The following is a 20134-nucleotide window of genomic DNA, read 5'->3' as shown; positions in this document are numbered from 1 at the left end:
AAAGCAATGGGTTGTAACCAATATTACTCATACTCAGAGTAGCCATTGGAATGAATGTTACTGAGTTTGTAACTCATCACAGTCTCTCCCAGTTTGTATCAATCCATTGCTGTTAAGAAGGTTGCTTGGGAAAAGTAAAAAAGGTAAAAGGTAAAGGACCCCTGACAGTTAAGTCCAGTCGTAAATGACTCTGGGGTTGCGGCATTCATTTCGCTTTACAGGCCAAGGGAGCCGGCGTTTGTCCACAGACAGTTTTTCCGGGTCATGTGGCCAGCATGACCAAGCCACTTCTGGTGCAATGGAACACCAAAAACAGAGCAGCGCATGGAAATGCCGTTTACCTTCCCGCCGGAGCAGTACCTATTTATCTAGTTGCACTTTTGGGTGTGCTTTCAAACTGCTAGGTCGGCAGGAGTTGGGACCAAGCAATGGGAGCTTACCCCATCGCAGGGATTCGAACCGCCGACCTTCTGATCAGCAAGCCCAAGAGGCTCAGTGGTTTAGACCACAGCAGCATTTTGAATTGAGCCTAGAAACTAACTGGCAGCCTGTGCGGTCATGCCAGAATTGGTTTTATATGCACTGACCATCTTGCCCTAGTCATCAATCTGGCCGCTGAACTCTGCACCAGTTGCAGCTTCCAAACTACCTTCAGAAGCTGCCCTACATATAACCCACGGTGGTAATCTAACCTAGAGGTCACCAGGCAGCAGAAGTTAGGCTGCCACTGTTAGAGAGGGGTGAAGCTGATGTTTTGCACCAACAAAGCCGATGGAGCTTCAAATGACAGTATTGGTACCCCCAAGCTCTGCACCTGCTTCTTTAGAAGGAGTGTAACCCCATCCACCCCACTCATCTGGTCTGTCACATATGAGATTAATTCATTTTAGTGTTTTACTTTCTTTAAATTTTTATAGTGCACATCCTTATCTAATTTTCAAAGAAACTCAACATGGCTCACACCCCAAAACACAAAACAACAATAACAGATTGTTGCATGTGATGCTAATTTCTCAGTGGTGAGAGACCTCAGGGGCACTGGCACTTACCCGGGATTCAGTTTCCTTAGAATGAGGGTCAATGAAGAAGAAGATATGGTTTTATTGGCACAGATATACAACTTGAGAAGAGGATGGAGGAGCTCACAACTATACAATCTCAAAAGATCTTACTCCCCCATTACGTTTCCAGGAGAGCCCAAAGTCACAGTTTTGGGTCCAGCACGCAGCAGGCATACCTCAGCCCCCAAATTTGCCCATACATGCCCATTGTTCTTCCTCCTAGGATGCCATGGCATCCAGCCCAGTCAAGTGGGAAAACGCTCACCCATTTGTCTCTATGGCAAGCTCTATGGCAACAGGTGCAAGTACCTGTAATCAGTGGTACTTAGCTGGCTAGGGCCATTACCTTAATAAAGGAATTGGTTTGGCTGGCATCCACTTATGCATTCTAACCCCATATGCACAGGCTTGCAGGTTTGAACGGGATCCATAGGCATCACCCAGACTGATCCCCACAAACCCATAACAGTATGTCACAATCCCCATTAAAGTCTAACTAGCATGCACATTGCAAGCTAATTCCTACATGGTGTGTTTTTCCATGCTGGAATGTCAGAACAGGAAATGTGGCTGCTAAGGTTTTCAGGCTCAGTCCTGCTTTCAACAAGCTAAGATGGAACATGTTAATGTGTGGATACAAGGCAACTGAGAAGGTTGTGCTGGTCCTGGATAGCGGTACCTCGGTCATTGGCTAAAATGAAGTTTTCTTCCATATCCCTCCTATTGTATATCGCAATCCACTCTTTGTGCCGTGTGATGGCACCTGAGCCCTGCCCTGAGCCTATATTGGCATTCTGAGGTGAGGGGAGGCTTCTGTCCACAGCAGGCTGAAAGGAAAGACACACTACCTTCGGGGGAATTTCTGAACACAAAATGAATGTCATCCTTCCAGGGCTCTTGTTCTTCCACTCCCTCCCCAGCTTGTGAAAAACAAGTGCTTGTTATCTAACAGGGAGAGGGGATGAATTAACATAACCACTTCTCCACACAGCAATTAGTAAATGAAATCAAAACAAGGGAAATGTCCTCCATTTATCTCTTCCTGCCAAGGAGCACCTGACTGCCATATAATCCACAGCAATTAGCCAAATAATAGGACAGTAGGAGATTTATCATGATGCAGGAATTAGGGAGGGCTCGATTAATGTAATGTACATGAGCCGACAGAGCACAGCTACAGGGGGGAAAGAGAGAAATTTGGTAACGTGGCGTTGAATGCCTTGAGCTAATGCTTTTGTAGAAAGTCATATTTTGAAAGAAGGGGTGTTTGCATGCACTTTAGGGCCAAACTAGAAGCCCATGTTTGTTTCCATTGAAACACTAATGCAAACACTAAACACTAAAACTAATGCAAACACTAAAAAGGTAAAGGACCCCTGACAGTTAAGTCCAATTGTGAACGACTCTGGGGTTGCGGCGCTCATCTTGCTTTACTGGCCGAGGGAGCCGACGTTTGTCCACAGACATTTTTCCGGGTCATGTGGCCAGCATGACTAAGCTGCTTCTGGCGAAACCAGAGGAGCACAAGGAAACGCCGTTTACCTTCCCGCCGGAGCGGTACCTATTTATCTACTTGCACTTTGACGTGCTTTCGAACTGCTAGGTTGGCAGGAGCAGGGACCGAGCAACGGGAGCTCACCCCGTCACGGGGATTCTAACTGCCGACCTTCCGATCGGCAAGTCCTAGGCTCAGTGGTTTAGATCACAGCACCACCTGCATCTCAAATGCAACACTGGAAGGGGACATTTGCAGGGAAGGACATTCATGCAGGACAGGGCTTGAACCTCCCACCACCTGCTAATTCTACATATTTCATTTTTACTTTAAAATATTCATCTGCTCTCTCTCAGTGTGGCTTACATTGCAACAGCTTATTATGTTATTACAGAGGCTTCCTGCTTCTACTGCTGGAAGCAATGTACTAGTTGCTGGGGAATCTCAAATGGGGAGAGTGCTCTTGCAGTCAGCTCCTGCTAGCAGGCCTTTTCCATAGGCTGACCACTGTGAGAACAGGATGGTGGGCTACATAAACCATTGGTCTGATCTAGCAGGCTTTTCTTATCAGGTCTGGGGAGGCCAGATTGCTAGCATGAGGGGCACATTTGACCTCCAGCTCTCAGTTTCCCTATCCTTGGCTGAAAGACGCTTCATTATAATTTGTTTATTTCCCATATCTCTGATCCTATCCCACAAAGTCCTCTTCTGCAAAGTCCAAGCATTGGAAATGTGTTCCAGCTCAGGCTAAGCAGGAGGCCTGCCTCAAATAAAGCCATCCTCTGGAGACTTCCAAAGTTCAATGGATTGAGCCGCTTCTTCTCATTCCAGCAGTGAGGCAAAAAGAAAGGGAGGGAACTATGGAACTACATCAGGCAGACCCGAATGCTTCTGAAATCTCAGTTATAGAGAGAGAGCAAGACTGGTAATTACATACTGCTCAACAGCCTCATTTTAAGCAGGACACCCCAGAATTACAGAAGCCACCCTGGCTTCTGTTTAGATCTTTGAATATCCTGCCTTTTGTTCTGACACACTGATATTTGTTTTTTGGTTATATGCTCTGACGGGAATCAGTTGGCTCGTGCCAGAGCAGTTGACCAAAAAACGAGTGTCCCAATTTGGATTCCCTCCAGAGGTTGGAGGGTATGTAATTAATACATTTGTAATTATTTCATGGCAAGTTCTTAAAGAAATGGGAGTGCCTGATCACCTCATCTGTCTCCTGAGAAATCTCTATGTGGGACAAGAAGCTACAGTTAGAACTGGATATGGAACAACTGATTGGTTCAAAATTGGGAAAGGAGTACGGCAAGTCTGTATATTGTCTCCCTGCTTATTTAACTTATATGCAGAATTCATCATGCGAAAGGCTGGGCTGGATGAATCCCAAGCCGGAATTAAGATCGCCGGAAGAAATATCAACAACCTCAGATATGCAGATGACACAAACTTGATGGCAGAAAGTGAGGAGGAATTAAAGAACCTTTTAATGAGGGTGAAAGAGGAGAGCACAAAACATGGTCTGAAGCTCAACATCAAAAAAACGAAGATCGTGGCCACTGGGCCCATCACCTCCTGGCAAATAGAAGTGGAAGAAATGGAGGCAGTGAGAGATTTTACTTTCTTGGGCTCCATGATCACTGCAGATGGTGACAGCAGTCACGAAATTAAAAGACTCCTGCTCCTTGGGAGAAAGGCGATGGCAAACCTAGACAGCATCTTAAAAAGCAGAGACATCACCTTACCATCAAAGGTCCATATAGTTAAAGCCATGGTTTTCCCAGTAGGGATGTATGGAAGTGAGAGCTGGACCACAAAGAAGGCTGATCACCGAAGAATTGATGCTTTTGAATTATGGTGCTGGAGGAGACTCTTGAGAGTCCCATGGACTGCAAGAAGATCAAACCTCTCAATTCTTAAGGAAATCAGCCCTGAGTGCTCACTGGAAGGACAGATCGTGAAGCTGAGGCTCCAATACTTTGGCCACCTCATGAGAAAAGAAGACACCCTGGAAAAGACCCTGATGTTGGGAAAGATGGAGGGCACAAGGAGAAGGGGACGACAGAGGATGAGATGGTTGGACAGTGTTCTCGAAGCTACAAACATGAGTCTGACCAAACTGCGGGAGTCCATGGGGTCATGAAGAGTTGGACACGACTAAACGACTAAACAACAAAAATTATTTCATACAGATACCAAATTATGCTGAACCATAAATATTGAGCATTGCAAACACCTAGAGGGGTACCAGCATTGGTGAATTCAGCTTACCATGTAAGATGTGGCATAGGTGATGTGATTGCAATTGTTAAGCTACCTGAGGAACTGTGTGCTCTGCCCCCTCGGCAGTGTGAAAGGGGACCTGCCTTCTAGTGGGGTGGTGGAGCTGGGGGAAAGAAAAGGAGGGAAAGAGCTGTCAAAACAGCAGGGAACTAAAATGGTCTGTGGATGGGGGCTGGGAGGGAGGATGCAATAGGACTGATTTGTGTTGCAGCATCTATACTGCCACAGGCACAAAATAAACAAGGTGCTTGTGAGACTGTTGCAAAGCAATTTGTTCACAACAGGCATGCTAGTGAAAAGGGAGAAATGCAAAATCCCACACAAGCCCCATTCAGATATTCCTACCCCACAGGTAATGTTAATGTGTGTATGGAGAAGAGACGTCGTGACAATAAACCTTGTTCCCTAAGCATACACACTCACTGGCAGATCTGCATGATGGCTGTATATTCATGCCTCCAGACTGTATGCATGTAGGCTCGTAAGCGCAGTCGGTGGCGATGCTATTTGAAGAGTTTTTGACTCAGCATATCAGCCTGTTCACAGAACTTTTGGTACACATATAGGCACATTGCAGATGGGCAAATGAATGTGACGGCAGTTCCACTTCCCCTTGTGCACATTCACTGCACACACATAGGAATAGTGCTTCTGTAATACTAAATTCTGGGGCTTGTGTATTTCCCTCTTCTGAGCTTGACCTAAAATGCCCTTCATTACACAAACCAGAGACTGATTTTCGTATTTGTAGTGAAATATTGTAATAGAAAAGCGATAACCAACTCTTGAACTTGTTAACAGAGTTAAGGCTCAGGCAGAAGATGCATGAGAGGAGCACATGGATATTTTCGTCAGCTTTGTTGAAAATCTTAAACCCATTTAAAAAGCACACACAAAACCTCAAAAGGAAAAATCTTGAAAAGTCTGGCAGTAAAATCTCGACGTCTGGTAGTAATGGCAAAAACCCTGCAATATACACTGTAGTCTCCCGTGGGCACCACTGTGATATTTCAAACAGGACTGTCATCTTCCACCATTATGCCCCTGCACCCAGAGTGCCCCATTCAACCAAGCAATTCAGCCCTCCTTGTCCTAGTGTAAATGGAATGCTCCAAAGCATTTTCAGAAAGCAGATACTTTTCAATATCTGTTGATGCATTCCAAATACATCAAAGTTTGGGCTCATCCACAATTCTGCTTGTAAATGTCCTATGAAGACATCTGAAGGCAGCCCTGTTTAGGGAAGTTTTTAACGCCTGATGTTTTAATGTATTTTTAATCTTTTGTTAGAAGTTGCCCAGAGTGGCTGGGGAAACCAAGCCAAATGGGCAGGGTATAAATTATTATTATTATTATTATTATTATTATTATTATTATTATTATGCTTAGAAAGCATGAGTCCAAGTGGCCTTCTATGCACAGGAATGAGTGGTTTCCCCCTTGCCTCACTATTTTCCCAGGGAAAACCCATACTTTAGCTCTAAATCAGAGCAAACGTCAATCTGAAGAAAGTCCAAATTGCTGTTTGCTCCAATTGAGCACTAAAGAGTGGATTCCCCCAGGGAAAAGCAGTAAAACGAGAGTCAGTGTGGATAAGCATCAAGAGAGTACCAAATTCTCAGCAGAACTGCAAAGGCTGAAATTCTGCTGTGAAGGTGTCAGAAGTGCAACAGCAGGGATCATCCAGTTGGTCACCTAAGGGTTAATTCTGCTTCCGTTTGGACAGCCAGCAAAAGGTGGAGGTGTTGCCTAGCAACCACTCAAAATGGGATGATCTTTCTGAGGTGACTCAAGTTCTGATTGGCTGTGTGATTCTGAAGGTTTTTTTCTTTCTTTTACATAGACCTTTCCTAACTAAGGCCTTGTCCACATTACCAGCTTAAAAGGCTGCTAGGTTGTTCTTTTTCACAATTCGGATCAAAGGTGGTTTGGGAGAAGAAACACATCGAAACACAGTATTTCATAAGAAAAGCCAGGCTAGATATGGATCGCGGCTAACATCATGAGTTTATCACTTCCCAAACCAGCAATGGGAGTGCAGATTAAGCGGGAGGAAGCCTGGGAAAGACAAAGCTCTTTGTTCCTTTCTCCTCAAGTTATACCCTGTTCTTGTTCAGTTTACCTCAGGAAAGTATTATCAGTTTCTTTTTTCTCTGGACTCCATCTGCCTTATTCCAGTCATTCTGCCAACAGAAAGTTGTGCCCATTCCAAATGTGCATTAGGAACTGGGGAGTGAGAAGGGTGCTTCAACACAGAGACAGATGGATTTCTAAAGCAACCAAGACAAGAACCAGGTAAACACCTAGAAACAGATAACAACGTGGAAAAAAATGAGCCAAGAGCAGCCCTGCTGGGCACAGGGTGGGAAGCTGAACTTGCAGCTATGAGGAGACTGACTTTAAGTTCGACCTTCAGTGGAACTCCTTAGCAGTGTATGCCAGGCAATCGCTGGTAAATCTTTATTAATTTTAATTGGCGGCGCCCATTTATAAGAACCATTAAAAAGGATAAATTGAGCCCATCCGGCGTAATGTCTTTTGTTAATTAGTTTGTCAGCACTGTTTTAATATCCCCTAATGACTTCATATTTCAGGCCTGACATTAAAGGAGACGCTGTGAGAAAGGAAATGGTCTTATCACTGTGTACCTTTTCTCTTTTTTTGAACAAAAAGTGTCCTTCCAGGGACTGACCAAGGTTAGGTGTCATTAACTCAGAAGCAGGTACTGTGGGACTTGGAGGGACACTCCTACTTGAGCCAAACGTCTCCTGTCACTCCCAGGTCAGGGTGTCGGATGTATCTCCCCATCAAGTTCTCTCTCACAACTCTGTCTGCTTGGAGTCTAGAAAACAGAGTTGCCAGAGAGAATCCATTTTGAAATGCTGGAGGCCTTAATCCTCATTTGTCACATAGAATACTTACCTTCCAGCCCTTCTGCTCAATGGGATGCCTTTACACACACATCCTTGGAATGAAATTTCCCCAAAAAAACATGTTTTTCTTCTCAGAGGGAAAGCTCCAAAGACAGTTTGGCTAGTCTAGGGCAAGGGTGTGCAGACTTCAAGCTTGTCAGGTCTATTTATTTGCTTTTACCAGACAGTATTTCTCTTGCTCTTGGCTCTGGTTGATTGACCCAATCAGAGGCAGATGCAAAAGAGTTACAGGCTGTGTCCACATGCCCATTTATTGTGTATTCACTACATTTCCAGTCGCGTGTTTCTAAATGCATATTGTTGTTGGTAGGAGGGAGTCTATTGCAGATATTAATATTGTGCAGTTTGAAGCATAAAAACTGACTCCCTTTAGAATAAAACAATGTTCAAGCTTACTAACCAGACCTTCTTGGGAAAAAGGTGCAAAAGTAATCAAAGAGGCACTCAAATTATTCCATGACATTTGCCTGTCCAAGGCATAGGTTCATCTTTGAAATAAAGGAACTTATAACCAGAGCTGATAAACAGACCTCTCTCATACATGGGCTCCATTAGTCTGCTTTTCAGCCCAAGGATGTTGAGCTCCTTGGACAAAACAAAACAAATTCCTTCCAGTAGCACCTTAAAGACCAACTAAGTCAGTTCTTGGTATGAGCTTTCGTGTGCACGCACACTTCTTCAGATACACTGAAACAGAAGTTTCCAGACCCTTCTATATAGTGAGAAGGTGGGGAGGGGTATTACTCAGAAGGGTGGTGGGAATGGGTGATTGGCAGATAGCTGTGACGAGCCTGTTGACGACTCTTAACGACTGCAATAGGTCTTACAGGAAAAAGCAAGGGGTGAAAAGGTGAAAAATGGCTTTGTCATGTATAATGAGATAAGAATCCAAGGTCTTTGTTCAGACCAGGTTTCTCCATGGTTTTAAGTTTGTTGATAAGTTGTAATTCAGCAGCTTCTCTTTCCAGTCTATTTCTGAAATTCCTTTGTAGTAAAACAGCTACTTTGAGATCTTGTATAGAATGTCCTGGGAGATTGAAGTGTTCTCCTACTGGTTTCTCTGTCTTGTGATTCCTGATGTCCGATTTATGTCCGTTTATTCTTTGGCGTAAGGTCTGGCCTGTTTGTCCAATATAGAGAGCTGAAGGACACTGTTGGCATTTTATGGCATACACAATGTTAGACGATGAGCAATTAAATAGTCCCGAGATGGTATGTGTGATGTTGTTGGGGCCAGTAATGGTGTTGTCTGGGTGTATGTGGCAGCAAAGTTGGCATCTGGGTTTATTGCAGGCTCTGGTGCCAGTGTCCGTGTTAGGTCTGGTTGTAGTATTATTGTGGGTTAGGAGTTGTTTAAGACTGGGTGGCTGTCTGTAGGCAATGAAAGGTCTTCCTCCCAGAGCTTGAGAAAGAGAACTGTCATTGTCCAGGAGAGGTTGCAGATCTCTGATGATGCGTTGTACTGTTTTAACTTGGGAGCTGTATGTGATGACTAGAGGTGTTCTGTTATTTTCTTTTTTGGGTCTGTCTTGCAGCAAGTTCTCTCTGGGTATCAGACTGGACAATGACAGTTCTCTTTCTCAAGCTCTGGGAGGAAGACCTTTCATTGCCTACAGACAGCCACCCAGTCTTAAACAACTTGCTTTTTCAAAAAAACAACTGGAAACTTCTGTTTCAGTGTATCTGAAGAAGTGTGCATGCACACGAAAGCTCATACCAAGAACTGACTTAGTTGGTCTTTAAGGTGCTACTGGAAGGAATTTGTTTTGTTTTGACTATGGCAGACCAACACGGCTACCTATCTGTAACTGGAGCTCCTTGGAGCGAGTCATTTGCACATCCTTCTCTCACAGAGCCTGGGAACAAAGAAAGGCAGCCACCACCCTTCCAAAATGACAAATTTGCAACTGAATACTTTCATCACATGATCTAAAGTTAAACACTCAGTTTAAGAGCAGAGAACACCACAGTTAATTATCAACTAGTCAGAGCTTAGAGAGCTCTCAGTATGCTGGCTGGGAAAATCCGCTATTTTAGCAACACACATTACGGCATTCTCCATTTCAGTGTCAATTAATTAAGTATACTTAACAGGCTCAGTCTAGTGATGCTCTGAGTTCCTTCCAATTCTTGGGGTCCTGTACCTAGGCATGGTTAGAACCTAACAGAGGAGTTTGCTGAACTGGTAAGATAAGTTTCTTTCTAAGACAACGGCCCTAGCTGGCCACTGATGTGTCCTCATCAGCATTCCAAAAGAATGAGCTATGTTGTGAGTGCTACAAATAGGTGATGGTACCTAACTGGCTAATGGGTGGGTTTTTCCTCCATCCTCCTCGCCTAGCTGCTGGGTGCATGGTGTGATTTACTGCTGGCTCGCTCCTGTCACTAATTTAATTGGGGGAAGTCAAAAAGCCTTGGCTATTTACTGCAAACCAGCCAGATATCTGACCGTAGATCTTGATCTATCTGACTTCTGCCCACACTAATGTAGGGGAGAGCTCAGAAGCCAATTATTTTCTGTGAGAAGCAGAAAACAATGCTAACTAGTCAAAGCAAACCCTGCTTGAATCTGTTCTTTAAGAAAAGCTGTTCTTTTCTTTTGAGAACTATAGGGACAGAACTACCTAAAATGTATAAAAACTTATTATGTATGCTACTAGAGCGGCTAGAATGTCACTCGCCCCAAAATGGAAAGAAGCAGAAGTCCCAGCAAGGGAAGAATAGACCCAAAAACTTATGGAATACGCAGAAATAGAGAAACTTACAGGAAGAATAAGAAATCAAGATAAGCAACTTTTTAAAAAATGGAAATGGTTTATTGAATATTTACAGATAAATTGTAAACAGATAAGATCATTGGCAGGATTATTGTAATAACCTACAGTTTTATAAGAGTATATATTTAAAGTAGATGAATAAATGAGCAAATTAAGTTAATTTGGATATGCAGAGGATATTAAAAATAAATTTAAGGAACCTCAGAAAGAGGGGGAAGGAAGTCAAATTCTGAAATGTTGAAATGATTGTAAAATTAGTGAAATGTATAGACTTGAAAAGTATAAATAAAATTTGAAAAACTGGGGGGGATTTGTTCTTTATGAAGAAAATTGATGGTTCCTATCCTACTGTAATAAAGAAGAAAAGGGATCAAATTTCTTCAGATATTTATTGTCACTTTTACTGCTAGTCATACAATTGCTTATTTGTATAGCACTATCAAGATGCCTGGCACTGTAGAGATTTCCTGGACCCTCTGTGAGAGAAGTTCAAAATCACAAATCAATACAGTCATACCTCGGGTTAAATATGCTTCGGGATGAATATTTTCAGGTTGCGCTCTACGGCGACCCCAAAGTAACGGTGCACATTACTTCCGGGTTTTGCCACTTGCGCATGTGCAGACGCTCAAAATGACGTCATGCGCATGCGCGGAAGTGGCAAATCGTGACCCACAGATGTGGGTTGCGTTCGCTTCAGGATGCAAACAGGGCTCCGGAACGGATCCCGTTCGCATCCAGAGGTACCACTGTATAAAAGCCGATGCAAGTGTTGTTGTTGTTGTTGTTGTTGTTGTTGTTGTTGTTAAATACATTTCTATCTTTCACACATTCACAGCAACAGATCAGGAGAGATGTTCTTTAAAACGAAATCTTAGCAAAATAGCTAGGCTAGGGAAAATTTTATGGCTTTCCACTAGGTGGCAAAGTAAAATCTTGTTACTACGTCATAAATCAGGTACAGGTGAAAGTGTGTCTAGACTAGAGCCCAGCTCCTTGAAAGAAAGAAAAAACAAATAAGAAAATAAGAATCATAGAATTTCAGAGCTGGAAGGAATCCCTGAGGGTCATCTAGCCTAACCCCAGAATGTTTTCAAACTCTTGTTTCATTTTTTAGAATGCAAGCATCTGTGCACAGCTTTGTTCTTTTAAATTCCATACAATGCTCATTATACTGTAAAAGGGGTGGCAAACCCGAGGACCTCCAAAGGCTGCTAAACTAGGGCTGCCATATGTCCGGAATTTCTTGGACATAGCTGGGATTTAGCCATCAAAAACACGGGAAGAAATCGCTGAAATGTCCAGGAAAATCCAGGTGTATGCCAACCCATGTCGGAAGTATAGATCAACAATGTTTGTGTCCGGATTTTCACTTTTTGAAATATGGCAAGCCTAGCTAAACCCTAACTCCCATTTTCCCTAGCTATTGGAGATACTGACTGGGACTGGTGGCAGCCGTCATTCAACAGCATCTGGAGGTTAGCCCAGGTTAGTCACCGCCGCTGTAAAATCTGTGACAAAACTATTTCACTTTTTTGCCCTTCACTCATTTGGTACTAATTGCTTCCCATTCTATCACCTCCAAAGTCATCACCACCTCCAACCATCATATAAACAAAATACAGTGGTACCTCGGGTTACATACGCTTCCGGTTACATACGCTTCAGGTTACACACTCCACTAACCCAGAAATAGTGCTTCAGGTTAAGAACTTTGCTTCAGGATAAGAACAGAAATCGGGCTCTGGCAGTGTGGCAGCAGCAGGAGGTCCCATTAGCTAAAGTGGTGCTTCAGGTGAAGAACAGTTTCAGGTTAAGAACGGACCTCCGGAATGAATTAAGTACTTAACCTGAGGTACCACTGTACGGTACTATCTTCTACAGGTTTCCTTTTTCATCTTGGCTCTTAATATTTTAATTTATTTCAAGATTCAAAGTGAGACATTATCACTCAACAGTTATAATCCTATTCTACAATACTAATGATTTCCCGCCCACCCAACCTCGATGTTTATAATTATGATTACATACAATTGCATTTTTAAAAATCCCATCCTATCCAGTTTCATCTTTAACAAATTTCTTATGGTGCTCTGCTGGTTTTGTTTTCTTAGACTTCAAGCCCCACTGTTCACTTCGCATATGAAAAGTTACTTTTCAAATAGACTAGAAAAGGTTTCCAGTTCTCCTTGAAAGATTCTAAACTTGTATCTTCTACAGGTTTCGATGGCCTTATCGCAGGATCACTTTGTGTCTCTCTTGTCTGTCTCAGAAAGATCCACCTCTGTGTTTCAAGAAGCAATTCTGCCAAAACATAGACGTTTCAGAACGGCTCCACAATCTTATTTCTTCAGCGACTTTGACAAATATGTGCCGAGACATTATTTAAAATGTTCGAATTTCATCAGGAAGCGGTATCACAGTGACTGGCATCTCCTGCAGTTAACATAATCACAACTGGAGGCAAAGGAAATGTTGATTAATGCCAGTTCAGGCAGCTTCTAGAACAGCCCAAGAGAATGTGGCATAAGATGTATTAAATAATTTGTGGGAATCAAATCCACTCCCATTCATTACAATGACTGTTTGGCGAATTTTATTCAATCTGTTCTAATCAATGACAAAACGCACTCGCAGGGCTGAGGCTCTGTGCCACTGCCACCAGCTAGGCAGACCCAGCAAAGCAAGAACAATAAACTGTTTTGTAAATTGGAACTCCACCTAATTAAATGGAAGCACTTTGCTACAGCCTAAGCAGGCACATTATTTAAAGATATATTTGAAGGGGGGAATGAACAAGTCGCTTTCTTCCCTTTCAAAAGTTAAATGGTGTTCTAGATGACTGAGCTGCCCCCAAAGCCTTTCACAGACTTTTCTCTTAAAACCACAAATGCAATTTTATTTTATTTTCTTAACAAGTTATGTAGCACAAGGACAGACTGAGGGAGGACGGACAGTTAAAGGGTAGATCAACGTAAGGGATTCATTTAACTATTATTCAATTGCATTCTATTAAAAATGGATTTGTTCTCAGTGCTAAATATCAGGTCTGGAAAGAACTGTGCATATTATGCCTAAAAGACTTAATTTCCAAGTGTCCAGCTTTAGTTTGTTCTTGAGGACTGGTCTGTCTGCTGCAACAGAGAAGCCTCGAAGTAACCAGCCAGATCTCTGGTCCACGGGATAACTGGATAGGGTAGGGAAAGATGGAGAGAGCTCTAATATTGTCAGCCAGTGTGGTGTAGTGGTCAAGAGCGGTAGTCTTGTAATCCTGGGGAACCGGGTTCGCGTCTCCGCTCCTCCACATGCAGCTGCTGGGTGACCTTGGGCCAGTCACGCTTCTGTGAAGTCTCGCAGCCCCACTCACCTCACAGAGTGTTTGTTGTGGGGGAGGAAGAGAAAGGAGAATGTTAGCCGCTTTGAGACTCCTTAAAAGGGAGTGAAAGGTGGGATATCAAATCCAAACTCTTCTTCTTCTTCTTCTTCTTCTTCATTCTCATGACTGATGTGGGAAGAGATTGATTTGTCAGTCAAATCCACACCATAAATTTAAAACATTCTTATACCACTTTGGAAATGAAGGCTTTGTCCAAATAATCCTGGGAACTGCAGGATTATTTGAAGAAGTGTGCAGGATTATTTGAAGAAGTGTGCAGGATTATTTGAAGAAGTGTGCAGGATTATTTGAAGAAGTGTGCAGGATTATTTGAAGAAGTGTGCAGGATTATTTGAAGAAGTGTGTATCTGAAGAAGTGTGCATGCACACGAAAGCTCATACCTAGAACTAACTCAGTTGGTCTTTAAGGTGCTACTGGAAGGAATTTTTTTATTTTGTTTTGACCATGGCAGACCAACACGGCTACCTATCTGTAACTGGGAACTGCAGTTTGTTAAGGGTGCTGAGGGTTGTTAGGAGACCTACCATAGAACTACAATTCCCAGCACCCTTAACAAACTACAGTTCCCAGGATCCTTTGTGGGAAGCCATTACTGTTCAAGCGGTTTAAGAGTGCTTTAAAGTATGGTGTGGATGTGAACCCTGGAAGGCATGTAATATAATAATAATAATAATAATAATAATAATAATAATAATAATAATAATAATAATTGATTTATACCCCACCCATCTGGCTGGGTTTTCCCAGCCACTCTGGGCAGCTTCCAACAAAACACTAAAAGAGAAGATGTATCAGCCAAACTTGGGAACATGCCGAATCTAACTGGGAGAAACTCTTAGTGAAATCCCTTGGCAAGCAGCACCAGGTGATCTCATCACGCATGGTTGAAAGCCAAAGTCTGAGTCAGGCAAGACTGACAACATCTGTGCAACAATGGCTTTTGCCTTGAAACTTTTAGTTGGGGTTGGGAATGCTTTTTGTTGGGGGGGCAGAACCAAGTTATCTGTGATGTAATTGGTCAGTTAGTTAAGTATTTTTATTTATTTACTTGATTTAGGGGGGGCAGCTGCCCCAACCCACCCCCTGGCTATATGCCCTTGGTCTACCTCCCCTCTGTCATCACTGTTGACGGCTGCATCCAGACTGCAAACCACTTTACTGTGTCTTGTGACTTTGCTAGCCCTCAAGCGCCCTGCTTCTAGCACTTCCCAGCTCGTCTCCTCCTCTGAGGTGTGGCCAGTTTCCCACCACCCATCCCCAGGTTCGAAATCCTCTTCCTTTGCGCCCCCCCCCCCCGGGGTGCTCTTGGTTGGACAGATTCCTAGAGTCTGGGCTGTTGCCAGTCTGGGCTGAATTGAGAAATAGCAGCCCAGTCACTACCACTCTGAGCTAGATGCCCTGGTATAAGGCAGCTTCCTATCCTCACAGCTTGGGTGAGAGATCTCCAGGGAACCCTGTTTATGCCACCTTGACTTCTGTTGAAGAACTGGTGGGTGTAACATAAATAAATAGATAAGTATCATCCACTGTCATATAAATCCTGCAAATCTTACACTCGCACTCACAAGTTTTCTGGCTGCAATAACCATAATGAGTCTCTGTGGGACTGTTTTCATAAGAACAGATACAGTTTATCATGGGGATCATTTCCAGTTAGCTCTGTTAGAGTTCTGCTCAAGCAAGCATTCGTGCGGGAATCAAAGGGGGTCTGTTGTGTATTGTGTGCCTATTGTATATTGTGTTTCCTTAGAATGAAGGTCAATGGAGACTGTGGTGTCTTTCAGATATATGGTTTATTTCCACATATATACAACCTGAGCTCAGGATGGAAAGGTTCACAGAATTAACACCCCAACAAATCTTGCTTCTTCATTAGGTTCTCAGGCAGATTCCCAATACATACCTTAGGGCCCAGCACAGAGCAAGAAAAGCCTCTGTGTCTCCAGCTAATTCCCACGAGCCCCAGTCAGGATTGCAAGGGATGATGGGAGCTCGCCTATATTAAGTTAAGGTGAAACAATATAATCTGTGCCAAGGAGGGCAAGACAAGCATCTCATGAGACTATGTACTGCAGCTATTATGCATGGTCATCTATACAGTACGTAATTAACACAGTGCTCACCATGGACTTTCATGGTATTATTCTGAACTTTTCAGCTAAGTCATGCCCTCTATAACAGTGAAAAGGGGGAAAAGGCTAAAATAAATGTATGGTTTTGAAAATGAAGTCTGATATTTTGCTAGTCCTTTATAATGTTATGGGATTGGGGTTCAGCTGGATGTCCTCTTGGGATCCCTCCCAGTAAGGTTAGGCACTACATGATGGTAGGACCACTTGAATGGCAAAACCTAACAAAGAGATCTGACTCTATTAAGTATAATATTTGGCCAAGTACAAGTGATTTGTTGCCAAGGGTGATTTCGTAGAACTGTAGGCTGGGACTGTATTGTAGACGGTATTGTCCCATGGACTGCAAGAAGATCAAACCTCTCCATTCTGAAGGAAATCAGCCCTGAGTGCTCACTGGAAGGACAGATTGTGAAGCTGAGGCTCCAATACTTTGGCCACCTCATGAGAAGAGAAGACTCCCTGGAAAAGACCCTGATGTTGGGAAAGATGGAGGGCACAAGGAGAAGGGGACGACAGAGGACAAGATGGTTGGACAGTGTTCTCGAAGCCACAAACATGAGTCTGACCAAACTGCGGGAGGCAGTGGAAGACAGGAGTGCCTGGCGTGCTCTGGTCCATGGGGTCACGAAGAGTCCGACATGACTAAACAACTAAACAACAACAATAGTGTGTAAAATAAGATGGTGGGTATCCACCGTGGGTGGGAGCAGCATTGCCAACCAGACATTGCTTTAATGCCACTCAGAGGCCCAGTAAGGAAGACAACGAGCAGTGTTGCTGCCTCCACATGGGCAGTGGCAGCAGAAGAAAAAATATGTAGCCACAGTTGGGTGCATGTGTTGCAGGGTGCATTAGCAACATCATGCCAGGGGTCTCCTGAAGTCTGGTGCAGGGCCTGATTCAATATCTATATTGATCCAATACAGGCTATAATAATGCATCTTCATATCAAGAGTTTGCATGACTGAAATGTGCCCCCATGCTCAGAAAATGCAGCATTCAAACCTTGTCTTGATTCTTCCTTAAAAATCTCTCCAGTAGCCACAAGATGGCCCCAGAGGCAGCCATGAATGAATATCAGGACGTCTCTGGCGTTTATTAATTTTTTTAAATGGCAATCATTTTTGGCAACTGCTTTCTAAATGTGCTTAAAATCCAGAAACCAGAAGGCAGTTCTTCCAATAAGCAGTTTGAGAATTACGGGCAATGAAGCTATCCTTCTGGGAAGCTTGTGAACAAATGACTCAGACACGATCGCTTGTTTCCCTCTCTGTGCCCAATCTCTTCGATGGGAATACATATTGTTACAGGTTTGTGGGTGCCCTGAAACACTCTGGATTCCTGGACCCTGGGGTTTTATTGGTGCTTTGAGAATTAAGATGAGCTGACAGATGTTGGATTCAGCAATGTAAAGAGGCAGGCTAACCTTGTTTTTCTGGACCAGGGCATTTCTGAACAAAGGCTAGTCATCAACCTGTGATGTTGTATGTTGGTTAGTTGGTTAGAGCATGGTGCTGATAATGCCAAAGGTTCAATCCCCATAAAGGGTATTCCTGCATTGTGGGGGATTGAACTAGAGCAGTTTCCCAACCTTGGGCCTCCAGCTGTTTTTGGACTACAACTCCCATCATCCCTAGCTAGCAAGACCAGTGGTCAGGGATGGTGGGAATTGTAGTTCAAAAACAGCTGGAGGCCCAAGGTTGGGAAACACTGGACTAGAGGATCCAGCTCTATTACTCTATTATTCAACTCATTGGGGAAGCCATCAGTCGGGCAAAGCCTGTGCAAGACAGGCAAAGGTGGGGCTCCTTTTCCAGCAGTGTGCAGTAGTGGACAGGGAAAGAAAAGGTTTAGGGTTTCAGCTTGGATGACATAGGCTGAAAGAAAATTGTGGTATTTTGCAAAAGGTTTGAAAAGCAGGGGAGAAGGTGGAGCCAGCAGAAGTCTTGGCAGGCTAGCTGGGACAAACCATTTTTCAAAGAGACCCACAGAAGCTATTTAGCTGCCTTTGAAACCAATGTTGTGCTTCTGTCGAAAGCAAGCCCCTCTTGAGATGTAACTGCTGGAGATGCCTCCTCAGTAGACTCAGGTTGTCAAATTCACATTAACAGCGGTGTTAAGTAAGCAGCTGATTGTCAATGAATACGAAGAAGAAGAAGAAGAAGAAGAAGAAGAAGAAGAAGAAGAAGAAGAAGAAGAAGAAGAGTAGTTTGGATTTGATATCCCGCCTTTCACTCCCTTTAAGGAGTCTCAAAGCGGCTAACATTCTCCTTTCCCTTCCTCCCCCACAACAAACACTCTGTGAGGTGAGTGGGGCTGAGAGACTTCCAAGAAGTGTGACTGGCCCAAGGTCACCCAGCAGCTGCATGTGGAGGAGCGGAGATGCGAACCCGGTTCCCCAGATTACGAGATTACCGCTCTTAACCACTACACCACACTGGCTTTCATAATTATTCTCCAAAACTAATGGGACAATAAATCAATGGGTCACCAAAGCAAGTAAATTTGGCCTTGTGGGTCGCCAAACCAAAAAGGCAAAGAACCACAACTTTAGAAAACTTGATCCTAAGCTGCTCAGGATTTTAAAGGGAATGGCCAACTCTTTGAATTGCACCCAGAGCTAGAAATGGGCCAGCAGAGCTGACCAAGACATTATCTGAAGAATATCTGAAGAAGTGTGCATGCACACGAAAGCTCATACCTAGAACTAACTCAGTTGGTCTTTAAGGTGCTACTGGAAGGAATTTTTTTATTTTGTTTTGACCATGGCAGACCAACACGGCTACCTATCTGTAACAAGACATTATGGTGCCTGAGGACAAGCATCAAATGGCTCCTTCTCTCAATCTACATATTTATTTATTAAATTTATATACCACCCTTCATCCAATCATCATAGGGCAGTTTACAGTATAAAAACATAAATATTTGTAACATAATAACAAACAGAACAATAGTCCCCATCGTTGTCGTCCTCCCGCAAAGTTTAAAAGGCCACCAAATGAAGGTGTGTAGTCCTTGAGGTCAAGGCTGGTCAAGTTTTTTCTGCCACCTGAGGCAAAATAAATAAATTCCCCAAGCACCTCTTTCCCTCCCTGGCTGTGAAGATGCATTGATAAATTGAACTGAACAATTTGCTGCCCTTTTGTGACACCCACATTCAGCTGCCTCTGCCTAAAGTAGCTGTTGGGTACCTAATGGTAGGGCTGGCCCTGTAGACCAGCAGATAGAGAATCATGTCAGAGTCCAGGGGATCCAAAGGTTTTTCTCTTAGACAACTGTGCCGTCACTTTTATTAGCAAAGAGTCCATGCCCTGCTTCTTAAGTGTCTCACAAGCGCTTTTTGTGTAGAGTACAGGAATTTTTAGAATGCCCTTTGGACATTTGCAACTCTCAGATTATTTCACAGGCCTAAAAAAACCCGCTGCTGCCCATTAAATAACAAAGCAGAGTCTCTTCTCTGGGATGCTTGTAGCTCCATTTTGTGAGGAGACAAGCAGCTGTTCTGCCCAAGCAAATCTGTGACTGATTTTGTTACATTGCATATTTGCTCAGGAATGCATAACATAATAACCTCTGTCTTGTCCCATATATATTCTTACTAAACCAAAAAACTCTCAAACACTGTAACCTTTCCTCACAGGGGAAATCCTTCAACCCCCTGATTCTGGTTACTTTTTTCTACAGCTTTTCCAGATCCTGACTTTTCCATTTACAGTACATCAACAATATGAACATATAGAAATGCATATTAATCATCCGTGTTCATAACCCTGTTCAGGCTACCACAGAAATTTCACTTTACATACAATATGGGGAAAGGGAATACACTGAGTTGAAGTGGCATAGTGGGGGGGCAGAGGGGGTGGTTGCCTTGGGTGCACAATTGTTAGGGGTGCAAAATTTCAACACCCGGTGCTGCCTCAAGGCAGCTGTGTGCTTCTGATGCTAGGCTCCATAGAAAAACGGCTTCACCATGTGAACCAGGAAGTAACCTCTCCAGAGAAGGAAAAAAATTCCTCTTATCTCTGTGGCTGCAATGACACGAACAC

The sequence above is a fragment of the Podarcis erhardii genome (assembly GCF_964252035.2).
Source record: "Podarcis erhardii genome assembly, chromosome: 1".
In the NCBI taxonomy this organism is placed as follows: domain Eukaryota; kingdom Metazoa; phylum Chordata; class Lepidosauria; order Squamata; family Lacertidae; genus Podarcis; species Podarcis erhardii.
Note: the sequence above shows the minus strand (reverse complement) of the source record.